Here is a 17,589-nt window from a genome sequence, read left to right as displayed (position 1 = left end):
GAGGAGCAATATTACACGTATGATGTCAATTTTACGAAAATATTCTTGTTGACTCATTGAGGATTTTGTTCAGTCTGTAGTGAAGTCAAAGACACAGCCATAGATACATCCATTTTTTCATGTATAAATAACTAAAATTAACAACTGGATTAACCAATAACTTAATGTGATTAGAGTTAAATTTGATACATTTCAATAAAAATAAATTGATGACTAATGCAGAACCATTGTTGAAGTAGTCTGTAACTTTTAATAAGAATGGATTTAAATATGAACATTAAGTTTTAAATATAAATTACCGTCTATTGTGATATAACGTTGTTACAAAACATGTGTAAAATCTTTTTGTGAGTATTTTACCTTACACATAAAGATTGCATTTTACACATGTTTTGTAACAACGTTACATCACAATAGACGGTAATTTAAATCCAGTCGTATTCAAGGCTACAGACTACTTCCACAATGTTTCTGCATTTGTCACAGTTTCAAATAATAAAATGCAGAGACACTTTAGTTTATAAATTGATAAATTAACAAACCGTATAGATGAAGTCTCTTTTGTATTTATACTTAAGGGTAAAATTCAATGGAAATCAATTTAATAAGCTACATTATATACAATCTCTTTAATTGTGTTGACGTTTATCCTCCAATTCAATGCAAAAAATGAACCCTTTACCAATAGAATTTCTTGAAATGATGTGGTAGTTTCTAATATTTTTTTCAATCTAGTACTTTCAATCGTGTAATGTCCTAAAATGTCAAAATAATGTTATGCCGTGGCCAAATCAAAGTACTAATTAACCAGGTCATTAGTCTCATCAAAATGGAGGATGTTAGATTTGATGAATGGATAATAATGTCACTATATGCAAGAAGACGCCTAGACTGCAGCAAAACCTATGAATTAAGGTAACACAATTTCAGAGGTTTCTTTTTATTTCCAGGACGATTTTAGAGGTTCATTTATTGATGGTCGATGTTTGGACATATGTTTTATATTTGCTAAACGTTTATACACTAGGCAAAACTACTAACGCTCCACCTACTACTTCTTTGATTGTTTTAGATCTGAACGCAACAAAGATTGATTAGTATATTATTTTAACAGTTTATAATAATACAGAAAATGAAACATCATTTGTTGTAATCTTATTGACCAGTTGCTTTGAGTACTGTTTATGAAACATTGGTACCCCCCATTATGTGATTCACATATCAATTATCAGGTGTGGGCTCCATTTGCTCGTATAAATGGGATCTGTCTGTCTTTTCGCCTAGTATTTACGCGACGCTTTGGAATTCTTGCTTGGTCCCTCACACTTCCGGTTTGCGCAAATTTCCGGTACAACCTTGCAATTGACGTGTGGTGCCTTTTAAACACTTTGGCTACCTTAAACGACATTTTTTTTATTTGATAAGCATGCTGTGTCATTTTTTAGCAAATATCACCGGTAATCGTACAATTATTAACATTTTTTCTAACCTCACTAAAGGAGCATTCTGCAGAGACCATACCAACTGTCCTGCCACGCTCTTCTGCGATCAAACGCGCCATACCCCGTCGGGTTTTTTGTAAGGTTTTAATAATGCATGCATCAATAATAAGATCACAAAAATTGTCTTACTTATAATTTAGGTGACTTATTTAAACATTAAATATATCTCTAAAAAATTCTAGGATGTAAATATTATTTTATTTCAAATGGTGCGATAGCAATTTTGTCCAGTGTATACATGTGTTCGTAAAAACAGATGAATATGTATACTTTTTTTATTATTCTTATTTATTTTTACATTATTACAGCCATTTGATATATTACGCAAATATCTATATTTGTTATCATGACATGTATGTTCCGGTACCTAAGATGTATTTAATTTATGCTCTACTGGTTCCAACGGTTGCACCATAAAAATATTAAAATGAAAATGTTTTGAAATGAACATTTTAGAGAGAGAGAGAAGGGGGTAAAAATAAACAATGTATGTCGAAGTCAGCTTTTTAACCTAATTTAACTATACTTGATAAACAGCGAATAAACAAAATGCAATCAGATTCCTTTCCAAAATATATCTTGATTCTTATAACACAAGAATTGATATCAAAATACAAAATTATCATCATACTTTTTTATCCTTATGATGTCGTTGCCGTTATGGATGTATAAATACATTGTAACAATTGTTTTTGTATTTCATTTAAAAAAAGGAGTCATCATTATTGATTTTCGTTTGAAAAATCTTATACAAGCATACGAAAACTGAAACAAAATCAATCAAACATTATTAAAATACAAAATAACAATGTTTTCAACAAATATCGATTTTAATAAACATGTTTTGTTTATTGGAGGAAGATGTACTACGACAAAGGTAGATTAATATTGAAACAGAGAAAATCCGAAATAATTTTTTCTAAACTGGTTTTCTCTTAAAATCTTTCTGTAGCAATGTAAATGCAAAAGTTAAGTTTCTATGTGTTTGTTCATATCATTTTACATTATTTATGGTTGAATTATCTCGTGTATAACTTTCTATCGCTGGCTGGCATATGCTGGAAAAAATCTTTAAAATACATAAAATCAATTCCAGATAGAATATCTCAAAAATTTGATTATTGATCTTATACAATGTTAGTGTCAACAGATTACAGACAATGAAAATAGTTTTAGACAATCAATGTTTTTTGAGCTCCTATTAGTCAGGTTTTTTATGTAAAACTCGATAAAAAATGGGTAGAATTTTGAAAATTAATAGAGGAAATTCAGACTAACTTAAACTTTAAAAATAAGCTAAAACTTTTCATTGAAATATAAAATTGAAATTGTATTTGATATTTTTCCAACGAACAAAAAAATTGTTCTATTATTTCTAATAATTACAAAATAAAGAAAATCATGGAAAGGTTGGACAATTTTGACAAATGTATCAATAAACATTCAGAGGTCATTAACATATAAAGTAAGCAATTGACCTAGTTATTTGAAAGAGAAAATAACACCACAAATGTATGCTACAATGTAAATAAGTATTTTTCGTTTTATTAGTGGATATCTTCGCCCCTGGATAAATGTAATCCTTAGTATAATGACTTAACAAATCCAAAAAACCTCTATCAAATCAGAAATAAGACAAACGTACGGCGGCGTGGAAGGGCCAGATGAAAACATAAAAAGTTCTTCTTTGTTCGGACAAACAAGTTATTTGTTCGGACGAATTACGATTTGTTCGGAGGAATTAGGATTTGTTCGGACGAATAAGTTATTTGTTTGGACGAATTAGGATTTGTTCGGACGAATTACATATTTGTTCGGACAAATAAGTTATTTGTTCTGACGAATTAGGATTTGTTCGGACGAATTACGATTTGTTCGGACGAATAAGTTATTTGTTCGGACGAATTACGATTTGTTCGGACGAATTAGATATTTGTTCGGACGAATTAGGATTTGTTCGGACAAATTATGATTTGTTCGGACAAATAAGTTATTTGTTCGGACAAATTATGATTTGTTCGGACAAATTATGATTTGTTCGGACGATTTAGGATTTGTTCGGACAAATTAGCTATTTGTTCGGACGAATTAAATATTTGTTCGGACAAATAACTTATTTGTTCGGACGAATTAGGATTTGTTCGGACGAATTAGGATTTGTTCGGACGAATAAGTTATAAATAGTGGTACATGTATGAGAATGAGAGAGAGAGAGAGAGAGAGAGAGAGAGAGAGAGAGAGAGAGAGAGAGAGATGTCATAATCATGGATACATAAATGTGAAAAGTCTAATCAGTTTACATGATCATGCGCGGATCCAGAAAAATTTACCGGGGTGGTGGTGGTGGGGGGGGATCTGATAGATAGTTTTGTTTGCGGGGTGGGGGTGCAAGGCCCCCCGACCACCCCGGCTCTAGATCCGCGTATAGATGTATGCCAACTGTAGGCAGTGCAGGTTTTTTCTTTGCTAACTATAAGTTTTATTTTGCGCAATGCCAGAAGAAATGATTCCAATAGTCATAATTATATGATTCCGCAGGTGGATTTCGATTGTAGATGTTTATATTGAAAATATAGTCATTCTCCTGTTTACTTGGGACACTGGAGATACGAAATAATCTTTCGCCGTAACTTTATACATATACATGTATACATGTATTGTAATAATCGCACAATTACTTAATTGACTTATAAAACAAACTAATTTTTACTTATACTTTATAATATAAAGACTACATGTATATTTACACTACATGTATCGGCTCTGGTAATGATGTAGATGAAAGGGGGGTCAAGCCACCCCTTTCCTTCAAATGATAAATCGCTAATAATATAGACATAGGTGTTATACTATCTGACATGTATGCAATATCTGACATATTTTGCTGTCAAGCTCAATTTTCAAACTCTATCTATCTAAATGATTGGAGTTATATTATCATGGTGCCATGGATTTCTGATAGTCTAAAACTAATATTAACCTTAATGGTTGTCTCATTAGTCAACTTTGAATCTATTTCATTTTTAAAATCAGACATAGCATCAAAAATCGTCGATACAAAATCAAAGTTAGTCGTCATCATATGCAGTTTTTATCTGTAAATAACCTGGATGCCGCATTCGACCGATGAAAATAGGCGTCAGATGTTTCCGATAGTATGATTCATAAACAATATTTTTCAATAATAGTTAAGAATCAAAGGCCTGAAGGGCCACAATGGCGTCGAGTTGAAGTTAATTTGAAGAGTACAAACCTGAACAACTTTTTTAAAAAGTCAAAATAATTATTGGTATTCCATCATTGATCACACATACACTTGATTAAAAAAATCCTTAAACAAATTATGATTCTGTAACTCTTTAGAAATGTATGTACAATAACATGAGACCAACTTTTCTTATTGTTTTGCTATTTTTTTTTAATTGAGTCGGGCCAATTCACACAAATAAAATTAAATATAGATTTTATGCAGTCAACTAAAATAATAAAAATATCAAAATGAACTGCGATTTCTTTTATTATCAAAAGGCATTTTAATTTGGTTATTGACCATTCATTTAAACTTGATATCAATTATACTTCCTTTTTAAAAACAAATATATTAGACAAAATACATCTGTCGACTACTTTCAGATAAATAAACATTATATTTTTATCACAAAATTAATCAAATTTCAATTCATTACAAATTGACTCACCTTATTCCTAAAAAGTTATGAATGTTCTTAAAAATTTTAATAGAAATATTAAAACATTGTAGATATTTTTTTCTCTATTCAAATAGAATTAATAAGTATTAAAAGTATGAAAATTGTAAAATCCATTTTCAGGTCAATGAACAAAGCTCATTAAAAATTAAGTTAAAAAATAATTAAAATATTTTTTTTAAACTTAGCTGCCATGGAAACCAAAATAACCTGACATTTTGTACGACTGAAAATTCAATAAAACAACTAATTTTTAATCTAAGATATTTCAGTGGCACAACTTAATATGGTACAATCTTTCGTATTGGAAGAAAAAAGACATTTTACACTTTTATTTCAAAAAATAAAATCAGTTTAACAACTTTCTCCTTTTTTTCCTGACCTGACGACAAATCCAATTTTTCACCATTTTCAGCTATATTTTCATATTAAAAAGGTAATTCAAGGTTACATGGCTTTGAGCATGTTATGAAAAGTAAAATCAAATGATTTCTTTTGAGAACAGACTTCAACGGAGTTTATTTTCTTAAACAATTACAAGAAAATGCCAAATTGTGGATTACAACCACAATTAATCAATTTGTGGTATCTAAGGAAAAGCATTTTCTTAGTTACCAGAATGAATTTTTACATTCAAAACCAGAAATAAAAGTGTGTGACCTCCTTATATGTTGTTTACAAGATTATTTAGAATCACCTTTAAAGAACATGATTTTAGGTCTACTGTTTACAAATATGAAGGATTAATATTTACCGTTACTATGGCAATGGGAAAACAGCAATTATTTGTACAGAAACATCGCTGAATTAAAGACGTTTAAAAAATACATATAACTGCTATTAACTCTGTAATATTATTTTGTTATTACTTGTTTAAGTAGAAAAAAAATCGCTCATGGAAATTCAAATATGAAATTTTGAAAATTAAGATAACTTCCTATAAAATATACATATTATAACAAGAAATGTATCCTTCAAGGTACGACGGTTCCCGATAGCACAGTTGGGAAAGAAAAGGAATTGTGCACTTCCATGACTTTCATCTTGACCTTAAGGTTATGCCTAATTGATCTTAGATACATGTATATGGTAATTTAAAGAACATGGTACAATGTATGATAAGGGCCAAAATTGGAATTTCATCAAATCAGAGATACAGGTATTGAGTTGATTTTAAATCTTGTCCAATTTAACTAATTATTTAATAATAATGACATATTCTTGGTATATCTGGCACATGTATGCATTTAAGCATGCCTTATGCTCAGGTAAGCTAAGAATACAAATCATTGGCATGGGCTCCTTCAAAGCTTTAAAATGGGTCCATGACTATTGAAAGCTATTATAAAAGAGCCCAAAGCAAACATAAACTGGATTTGATCATTTCTAATTTCAAATGAACATATAAATTAAATGAAAAAAATATTGCCTTCAAAGATCTTCACTAAAAAAAGTTTCTTTTTAAAATATGCATACTGCTTCCAACTTTCGAACCTACATGTATACCTCTTCATCAGAACAAAATCAAGGTTTTTCCAATTATCAGTATTTTGTGTCATTATCATGATAATTGCAATTTAATTCTACCAAAACTGAGTAGAACTTATATGTATCTAATCCAGATTTGTGTATTTTGAAATATTTACCAATAGAACATTATTATTTTTTGTAAAAGATTTGTCCAATCCGAAATATTGCCTAATCTGACCAATTTATATGGAAACATTGATGTCTAGATGAGACAAGTTCTATTATTTTTTCCCAAGCCCCCATTTTATTTAAATAAGAATTAAAATAACAATACAGGTTTCTAAAAATTATCGGTTTAGATAGACATAAAGCTTATAAAATAACAATACTAAAGGTGCATCTGTCATAATGGATATTGTACATTTGCAACTTCGTCTCGCAGTTGTTTATTTTATCAGGGATAGGATTAGCAACATCATGTTTATGTACAGCAGAAAACTTATAACGAGTCAACTCAGAGATATATATTTTCAAACCACTGCAGCTTTAGTCTTGCACTAACAAACTGAGAATCTGCCTCTGAGCTCCCCAACTTGCAATGATACTGTATGCAGTAGTATCTAACATCTTCTCTGTTAGCTTATCACCGCTGCGACCCGAGTTCGACCCCCGTGATCGACAGTGGTTGTATGTGATAGGGTATGGTGGTCGCCCGCTTGGACACAGTTTGGTGCGAATGTAATGGAGACCCAGTTGTTTATCTACATGAGGTAATAATGAATCAAAGGGAACGTGTATAAATAGTTTGTTAAAAGACCGATGTCCATGACTTCGCCTACGTCTCTTAGTGTTGTTAAAAAGTCCCATTACATTAACATTGGTACACTGTGGACTTGAAAGATTCCCCACACTTTCAACATTATCGTTGCATCCATACAGAAAGGCCGTACCTAGTTTTCTTATCCAAAGTTCTTCTTGTTGTCAACGGAATGGCGTACTCAGTGATGGGCTATTGGTATGATGGTTATTTTTTTCTAGAATTCTAACTTTCATAGACAAAACAGAATGATCAGTGGAATTAAAATGTTTGTATAAAACTTGCTGACCGCCATTATATATTTGAAATCTATGACCTATTAAATGACAATAAAGCCAAGAAAATAACGACTTTACATCGTTTCCATGTTTCTGCAAAAACGCTCCGTTTCTAAAGTACATTCGATCATTGACATTGTTCGATCTGCCGCAATGTGTGGTTTGCGCATGTGCGAGCCACCGCTGCACCTGTACACACTTTTTTTTAATATCTCATCTTGTATATTTATTCCATTAGATCCATCGTAGGGAAATTTCCAATAACGTTGTCAAGTGCGTAGGTACCATCTAAAAATTTAATTTGCTTTTATTTCTAAAGTTTGAAGGACAAATTATATATTTACGATGAAAAAAAAATACTTTGAGGAAGAGAATTGGAGAACCTCAATGTTTATATTTAAGATTTAGTTTGAAAAATTACAATGATTTTAAAACCAGAAGGTTAATGGTAAATAATAATTATTCTACATTTGTGTAAAATTTCAGGCGAATTACATTGTATTGTAAAGCAGGAGTAATGGTTGCATTACAATTACCATTACTTTGTGAAAAGTCAATAATAAGTTTTTAAAAAGTAAAGATTTCTTGCAAATGTTTCAAATATAAAACTCACGTTAACAAGTCCACAGGTTAATGTTCACTATCAGGTTAAAATTAATTTTAGTTTATAAATGAAAATTTGCAGTTTATGATTATCAAAGTTTGAATGATTTCATCTTTTAACCGCATCCTGTCGGGTTTGAAAATCTTCCAAGCTACATGTATACTAAATTAACTTTCTACATGTGCATGAAAGCTGGGACTGAAAGATACTGTCTGGTAATCTTTATCTTGGGATAAATTAAGTGTTCATGCAAAATAGAAAAAAATACATGAATCTTGTATTTTCCATCAGTCCAAACAAATGGGTTATAATAATCGAAACAATAAAACATTTCGATACTTAAATTATCCTGATGGCATTGTGTGTTGTTGACACATTCGTCACAGTAAAGTATTGAATGCACAACTAATTAGAATTAATTTTTTAAATGATTTCAAACTCCTAATAACAACAGTTTAAAAAATGTTATTAAATTGTGTAAAATTGGATGTAAAAACGGATTCTTCTTATCAAAAAATTTATAATACATCTAAAATATTTTTATCTCAAGGATTTTGCCTTTAATTTTTAACCAAATACAATTTCAGTTATTCAACTCATCATAATTTTAATAATGAACATACATAGATATGCATATTATTGCAAACAAATGCCAACATTTTCCTAGATTTTGGAAAGTAATGCATTACATTACCATTACTTGTAATGCTAAATCTATGGTATTACATGCAATACTTTGAAACATGTAATGCATTGTTATGCATTATCATTACATTTAGCTATACCCCAAGCCTGGTGTAAACCTTTTGCATAACAAAAACCTTTCTGTTACAATCAATATATCTAAAATTAATGAATGGTGAAAGATTTAGGCATTATATCACAATTACATGTTCAACATACATCTCTTATAAAATTTTGTTCAAATTTTAAAAAAATATTACAGATGACTATTTTCATTGTGAACTTATTTTTATAATCGATTGTTGCATTAAAGGAATTATCTATTTTGAAATCATAAACGTAGAATACATGTATTTGATATTTTGAATACTTCTAAAGAATCAAATATTTGAATGTATTGCTTGGTACAATGCAAACTATTTTGATCATTATGAATACTTATGAACAAGTATGAGTATATGTATTATGGTGATTTACGTTATTAATGCGTAGGCAAAAGAATGCTTAGCTTAAAAAAGTTTTCGTCGCTATTTAAATTTGATAATAAAGTGAATGGATTTTGAAAATGCAGGAAGTTTACATCGGCTCGTAAACATTTAATTACCAGCTGTTCTTATTATTTTAACTTGCACTACATATATGAAGTGATGACGGAGTTGTGTAATAATGAATTGTAAAAAAAAACGATTTAGGTTGGTTGCGGGGATAGGGGCCAAATTTTTATTAAATAGATGTATAGATGTCATACTGAAAAAGCTCACGATTTTGTAATAAGAATGTCATACTGAAAAAGCTCATTTGTTTTTTATTTTTGTTTTTTGTAATAAGAATATTTTGTAGGATTATGCATTTATAATGTTTTTATTTTATTCTTGTGATTGTCCTATGCTTAAAAGCATTGGTTTTCATAATTCTCAAACCTTAATTGCTTAAGACAAATCTTCTCCGAATGCATGTGTTGAGAATTGACTGTCGCCTGTGACGTATATATTGGAAATCGGCTTCAGCAACTATGTTCATCTCGTTGTAACATATTGGGGGATTCGCTTTCGTTGTAGCTTGATTCCGGAAATCGGCTTCAGCAACTATGTTTATCTAGTTGTAACATATTGGGGGATTCGCTTTCGCTGTAGCTTGATTCCGGAAATCGGCTTCAGCAACTATATTTATCTAGTTGTAACATATTGAGGGATTCGCTATCGTTATCGCTTGATTCCGGAAATCGGCTTCAGCCACTGTGTTTATCAGCTGTGTGTAGTGAAGCATATTTTCAGTCATCTCGTACTCAAGGGATTTTGAGAAAGCAGATTAAAAATGAAAAAAAATAACGTCTTGAGTCCTTTGAATGATCGGAAAAAACTAAATAAATGTGTTGTACAAAACATTAAAAAAATCAAACAAAGCAGCTTTAAATCAATATATACATTAAGTTTTCATTGAAATTGATTTTAATTAGTTTGATAATCAATAAAACAAAAAATGAGTTCGACGAACTTTCTTTTTAACTACAATCTTGTGTAAAATTGAGAGAAAATTGATGTAAAGAGCTCTTCATTGTTGACAAGCATTTGTGTGAGCTGACACCAGACAAGAAAAGTTAAAACTAGCTAATATTAATATTGGAAAAAATTGTATTCTACAACAACTAGTTTGAGTTGACGTTGTTAGTTGAAAAATGTCCAGCAGAGTCCAGCTGATGTTAAATAAATGTTATATCCTGGTACAAATTATCCACGTTTTTTGTCACCAAGGAATAAACTATGTGATGGTCAGCGAGATGAGGAATATTAGATTTGACCTGTGGATTATTAGTATACCGACAACGTGGAGTCCTTTGGACTGTTCCAGGAAGTGTGAGACCAATGGTACATGCCTGTCCTTTCAGTACTTCTTTCTGAGTGGTCAATGTCGACTATTCAATACCATTTTTCTACATCAGGATGCTGGAGTGTACGACATCGGATGGCAGTATTATATCGTATCTCATAGTATGACCAATATAAACGTTTTTCTGTCCTAAAATTTGTAAAAATTTTCAGACTCCTCCTTTTCTACTCTATTCTGTTAACTCTTTTAAAAGAATTTTTCTTTATATCAAGGGCGCTGTAGAGACCTGTTTATAGATGGTCGAGACTTGGATATATGTTTTATGTTTGCCGGCTTCCACAATTTAACAGAGGGTAAGGAGAAATGCGCTGCAATGTCGTCAGGAATCATCTCCATCACATCAACCGAGGAAAACCAATTTCTGATCAGATTAACTGGTAACATTTTTTTTTTAAGTTTCATAACAGATTAGTTGGTAACTGAACCTCTTTCTCTGCTTTTCTTTGCTCGCTTTATAGGGTTGCTTTTTGTTTCACATAATTTGTTCTGGTACTTTAAATAGTCAAATGTAATCCGTCCAAAATAAAAAAGAAAAAAGACAAGAAAATCACATCGAAACGAAAGAAAATGCAACAAAACCAACTTCAAATATTTTTATTATCGAATTGATATTTTTTATAATTGAAAAAATAATCAGATTCAAATAAGGATCAACAAAGGAGAAAAAAATATTCAATCATAGCAATAACTAAACCAGAAGCATATGTAATTATGTCAAAGATACAGTACAGTCAACGCAGGTCACGTGCTTAACCGCGCTCCTCCCGCGGTTAGTAATCATTTACGTGTTACACCATCGCGGTTAATTTATTGCGGTCGACGTTTTAACCGCGGCGGACGTTTTTACCGCGGCGGGGTGATCTCCCATTAACCAAGGTGATCGGAAAATTTTACCTGTACGCTATTAGACAATGAGACAGCCACCTAACATCGAGAGTCATTCTTTACTGGCCGTACATGAGGCCTGTTCAACATACCGATCTCTCTCGAGCACTTGCCAAAATTTGTGTTGCAAGTATAGGGAATTTTGGCGAGCGCTTGCATTTTTGAACACGCTTCTAATGTATTGGTTTTCATTTCATACAAATCGATTACGTATTTAACGCACGTTTTCAAAACTCCGTATCAATATTCTAAAGAAATTTGAAATTAATCTTCACCTGTTTCTATTTTCATGTACTTGTAAGATTGTGGATATAAGTATTATTTTTATTATTTTCACCTTTATCTACTTAATATAATCAGTATGTAGGTGAATGTAAAAACTATACGTAAAAAAGGTTTTCCTCTCTATTTTTAACCATTTTTTACTCCAAATATAGTTTTAATCTATATCAATTTAAGGCATGTTTTACGACACAGTCATAAAAAACTTAACGTTACCCTTAAAATACTAAATAATTTTTTTATATCATTTTCTGCGTGTTAAATATGAAGCTAATACATGCAAAAAACATGTTACATTAAATATCAGTGGCAAATAACGTTCTTTCGACCCCCCCCCCCCCTTTTTTTGTGTAAGATGACTGGAGGTAAATTGTTTTTTACTATAGTCCCCATCGTTTTTCACAAATGGTGTGTAACCACTGACAGAAAATCATTCTACGATTGAACGCACAGAATACACAGGTAAGAGACAGTTAGATAGTCAATGTAACGAGGGATCATCAGGAATTATCCCCGTACATCAAACACTTTTACTAACAGTAACAAATGCAATAAATAATTGCTTCATTTTTCTGCATTTCTAAACAGTTTAAGGTGATGAAATGTTCCTCGCCCAACAAGAAATCATCTTGACGCAAGCGTCAAATTAGCCATAAAAATATAATTGTTGTATGAATCATTGCATGGTTGTTTACCTAAGAACACACCACAAAGAAGAAAATAAAAGTTGGTAGTAGTAATTTTTATGGTAAATTTAAATATACTTTCAGCAACTTGTTTTGAAGTTTAACATTTTACTATTATCATAAAGAATCGAGTTCGTTACTGTAAGCATTTCTAACGGTAATTGTTTGATCATTGCCATAGTATGAAGTAATGGAAAACACATTGATTTCTACAATACAAAGTTCAACTCATCATTTTTCTCTTGGAGATTATGTTTTTCAAACCATTTTTGTAGCATTGTATTGAATGAAAACTTAAGTATTTCAGGTCTTTAGTATTTCCCGCATACCGGAATTTTCCGAATAGATTATAGTCTCGATAAAAACGCGCCAAACACGACAAACTACTAAGTATGACCTATTTTTCATTTACGAGTAAAACAAAAAATATGTGATATTTTTAAAAAGGCATAAAACATATTTCAACCTGCAAATTTACGTTTAATTCATAAAAATATTCATAATATTAATTCTATCAAAAAAGAACTATCCCGCAGAAACGCAGTAACAATATTTAAATGTGTATCAAATAACGGACCGCCTTCCGGCGGCCCGTAATAAAACCGTCAAATGCGTCAATATAAACTAAACGCGAGAATGCACATGTGCAGAGGTTTGGTTCGGTTAATGTATTGTTTAAGCTCACCGAAAAAATTTTTTGTTACTAATTTCATCAATGTGTGATAATGGTTGATGGCAAAAGAGATATTGACTTCTTATGAATAAGTAAGTTGAATCTAAAATTCTCTCAAAAATTAACAGAAATCGAGAAATTAGATAGTTCACTTGAAAGGGGCGTGTCTTTGTCTACGCACAGACCACTACTCATGGCTCAGTCGTCGGTCACTGGAATCGATTTATCGAACACGTAACTGTATAGAACAATCTTACTAACTGTGAATACTGTGATGATTATTGAAAACTGTCAGTATCCAGAAAATGTGAAATTCTTGATCATGATTTGATTTTTGAAAGTGTCCATACATGTAAATGAGTACAGTATCAATGGCCGACAAACACAAATCTGTAAACAATACGGATAACGTCATCTCAGTGATACGTCCAGATCTTTTTCGGATGTGGTAAGAACGCTCAAGAAAAAGAGAAACACCTAGCTCTTCGCTACCGAGTATTGAAATTAACCCCGAGGCTGACCAATCTATGAACTCAAAGCTACCAATAAATAGTTCTACTCCTGCAAACCTTGAAAACCCTATTCACTATTAAATTATTGCTTCCTTACACCCCTTATTGCGTGATGTCCTATTGGTACAGGGAATCGAAGACATTATGCGTATAGCAAGATCTGTCAAAGCAAGATGGAGAGATAAGATTGAAGAGCTTATAGCTAGGGAGGTCGCTAAAACTGTTGTCTCAAAACTAAAATCAGAAAATTAGAAAGGAAAACAGCAAGATGTTTCTTCAGACGAATTAGAACAATATGGTCGTTGATCTCTTCTCCGTGCACATGTCAGCGGAATCCCCAATGCTAACGAAGAGGACACTACGCGGAAGATACTAGACGCGTCCCATAAAGCCTGAGTCCCACTTCAGCCCGATGACATTTTCGTTTTACATAGAGTCGGTCGTCCCCATAACTAATCACAAAGACAAATAATCGCGAGGCTAAAAAGTGTAGACGACAAGTTTCGACGTGTGAAAAACTTCAAAAAAATTCTTACACTATACACATTACGGTCTATGCGGATCTAAACATATACAGAAATCGGCTGATGTTCCTTTGCAGAAAACTGTGTCGCGCAAATCAACTCGAAAAAGTTTGGTCGACAAATGAAATGATTCTTATCCGTGATCTTTGCGAACGAACACATGCTATCCGTAAAGAATCTGACCTCGTTCGATTTGGGCATGTCATGCAGTCCTTTGACGGACAGAGTTGTCAATTTTTGCGATTATCTAATTTGCGCATTTTTCGCAACTTCTTTAAATCGCAAATATTGGAATACGCAGAAATTATATCCTGTATCATTTTCTATAAGAAACTTTTTATATCGCAAAAAATGACTGCTGCAAATTAAAATTGATACATATTTACCTTAATTTTCGCCAATTTTGTGACACGCGAAAAAAACATTTTGCCAATGTTAACGTTTAAAGCATTAGCATACTGTTTATCGTATGTCAACAGGTTTTTTTTTTAATGTATTTGAATTTTTATTAACATTTTTTTACAAACATCCTCCTACTTTGTGGAAATATTGAGATGAATCCCGCACTTTGGACTACACATGTCCTTGGCATTATCCATTTGAACATTAGGAGTATTAGAAACAAAAGAAGCTTTTCAAACATTTTTATTTAAAGTTTTGTTATTAATTTTTATTTACCGTTTTTATGTTTCTTTTACTACTTTGAGGTGATATTGAGGTAAACCCAGGACCTATTAAGGCCAATGTCCTTGACATTTTACATCTATTTTATTTGAACAAACCGTCGTGTCGTGTCGCGTCGCGTCGTGTCGATACCAATATACTTATCAAAAATGATTATAATTGTATTTGATATAAATCATAAATGGATATCAATCTTGAAGTTCTTTGTCTTTTGATTTCAGAGACGTTTTCGAATATCTCTCTCTCAGATAGCAGCTATAAGCGACCATTTATTCAGGGGTTTTGGGATGGAAGAAACTGGGTTTTGGACAATGGGACTCTTTTGGTCTACACACGATGGGCCAATGGGCATCCAAAGATTAACCAAGACAGACATTACATAAAATTTGTAATAGGAAAATGGAAAACATCAATATCCTCAGAGATTAGACCTGTTTTTTGCAGCTATAAACTGTAGATGTTAATTGGTTGCATTATTCGCATGTCATGCTCGGTGTTTGATAACACATGTACCATATTAGTTATCTTAATGGTTTTTTGCGGAATTAATCCAATATAGCTTTTATAGGATTTCAAGGCTTAAAAAAGTCACAGTTTGAACTCACAGTTTTTAACCGAGTTTTCCAACGGAAAAACCCGGTTATTAAAATGATGAAAATGGCGGGCGGGCGGCTGCCAAAAGGGTACCCTCATTGTACGGATAACTCCTCCTACATTTTTCAAGATAGGAAGTTGTTCTTTTGCAGATTAATTGTACATATATCAGAGGTGTGCATATTGCTAGGATTTTGATTTCCGATAATTTATCGAAAAAATACCAGCTTTTGAACTTAGTCATTTTTTGGCAAAATATTGCATATAGGGTACCCTCATTGTACGGTTAACTCCTCCTACATTTTTCAAGATAGGAAGTTGTTCTTTTGCAGATCAATTGTACTTATATTAGAAGTGTGCATATTGCTAGAATTTTGATTACCGATAATTTATGAAAAAAATACCAGCTTTTGAACTTAGTCGTTTTTGTCAAAATATTGCATATAGGGTACCCTCATTGTACGGATAACTCCTCCTACAGTTTTCAAGATAAGAAGTTGTTCTTTTGCAGATTAATTGTACATACATGTACATCAGAGGTGTGCATATTGTTAAGAGTTTGATTTCTGATTATTTATGAAAAAAATACCGATTTTGAACTTTGTCATTGTTTGGCAAAATGTTGCATATACTGTACTCCATTTCACTTGATACGGGTTGACATGGATTATGGATACAGTTCACATAAAAGAAAACCCGGTTTGCTGTCACATTGACAGCTTTTCACTTGTTATTATCTGATTTTAAATTTTTTTAATCTTTAAATGCTTACTTAAATATGTGTATTGAGTTGTGCTAACATTTGTTTTTATTGTGTGATAAAAGTAGAAAAAACTGCAAAGTAAAAACAATCTTTTCATAACTAAATGAAAATCGTATTACAGATTATAGATTATAGATAATTAACAAAATGAGAAGTATACTTTACCTGTAGCTAACAGATACTATTTCTACAGTGTACAATTTAGTTACATCGCCCGAATACCTATATCGCTAAATCCTCATACAAAAAAACCCAAAAATACAAAAAGTTTTTAAAACAATTTGTGTGGTACATTGTTTCTTTTATGAACTGGTCAGATGCTGTCGTTCTTTGTTTACGTAGAGGCTAAATAATTTTTTAAAGTAACGAATCAAGATAACACACGCAATTTGTTTTTATCCTGATATAGATCATATTTCTTATTCATAAAATGCTAAGCACTACATTTTTCCATTGCTTCATGTACATGTTGAGGAACTTCGATTGCTAACTGTGTGTATTTTAGTGTGAATGTCAGTCAACAAAATCGTCTATTTTGTGGATATAGTATTTAAAAAAAATGAACACAAACTAAAGATTTGTATTAAGCCAAATTGAACTCAAAGCTAAAATCATCAGAGTATTATTTCTTGCGACAACTCAAATTGATGTTCATGACAACAGAGCGCAATAAACAAATGAGTTAACTTTATTCGGATTTCCTACTGCAAAGGAATTCTTTTCACTAGAGTGTTTTATTCTATAAAGTTTTGCCACACAGAAATCCTGATATTGATAAATATGTACTGGTTTTTTAAATTTCTTTTTGGTGTGTTAGTTTAAAATGTTAATATTAAAAATAAGCTTTGTAAATAAAGTGTTTATTTAAACAAACTGTTTATGTTTTTGTTATGTATGAAACAAATGACAATAACAAACCGTTACCCATTTCAAAAACCCATAAAACGAAATAGAAATTCAAAGCAAAGCAACACAGCCTCCAAATAGATAGAGGTAGGATCAGGTGCCTAGGAGGAGTAAGCATCCTCTGCTGACCG

At 31.7% G+C, this 17,589-nt stretch overlaps 1 long non-coding RNA gene across 1 annotated transcript; it reads left to right on the top strand.

Annotated features, from left to right (window-relative positions):
- Positions 1-10,629: 10,629 nt before the first annotated feature.
- On the top strand, positions 10,630-17,328 carry LOC117689781 (uncharacterized). Its single transcript, XR_004601975.2, has 3 exons — positions 10,630-11,050; positions 11,162-11,326; positions 15,417-17,328. It is a non-coding gene; the product is annotated as an uncharacterized lncRNA (long non-coding RNA).
- The last annotated feature ends 261 nt before the right edge of the window (positions 17,329-17,589 follow it).

Source organism: Magallana gigas, chromosome 8 (assembly GCF_963853765.1).
Source record: "Magallana gigas chromosome 8, xbMagGiga1.1, whole genome shotgun sequence".
NCBI lineage: Eukaryota > Metazoa > Mollusca > Bivalvia > Ostreida > Ostreidae > Magallana > Magallana gigas.
The sequence above is the reverse complement of the archived record's forward strand: the minus strand, read 5'-3'. Positions and strand labels throughout refer to the sequence as shown.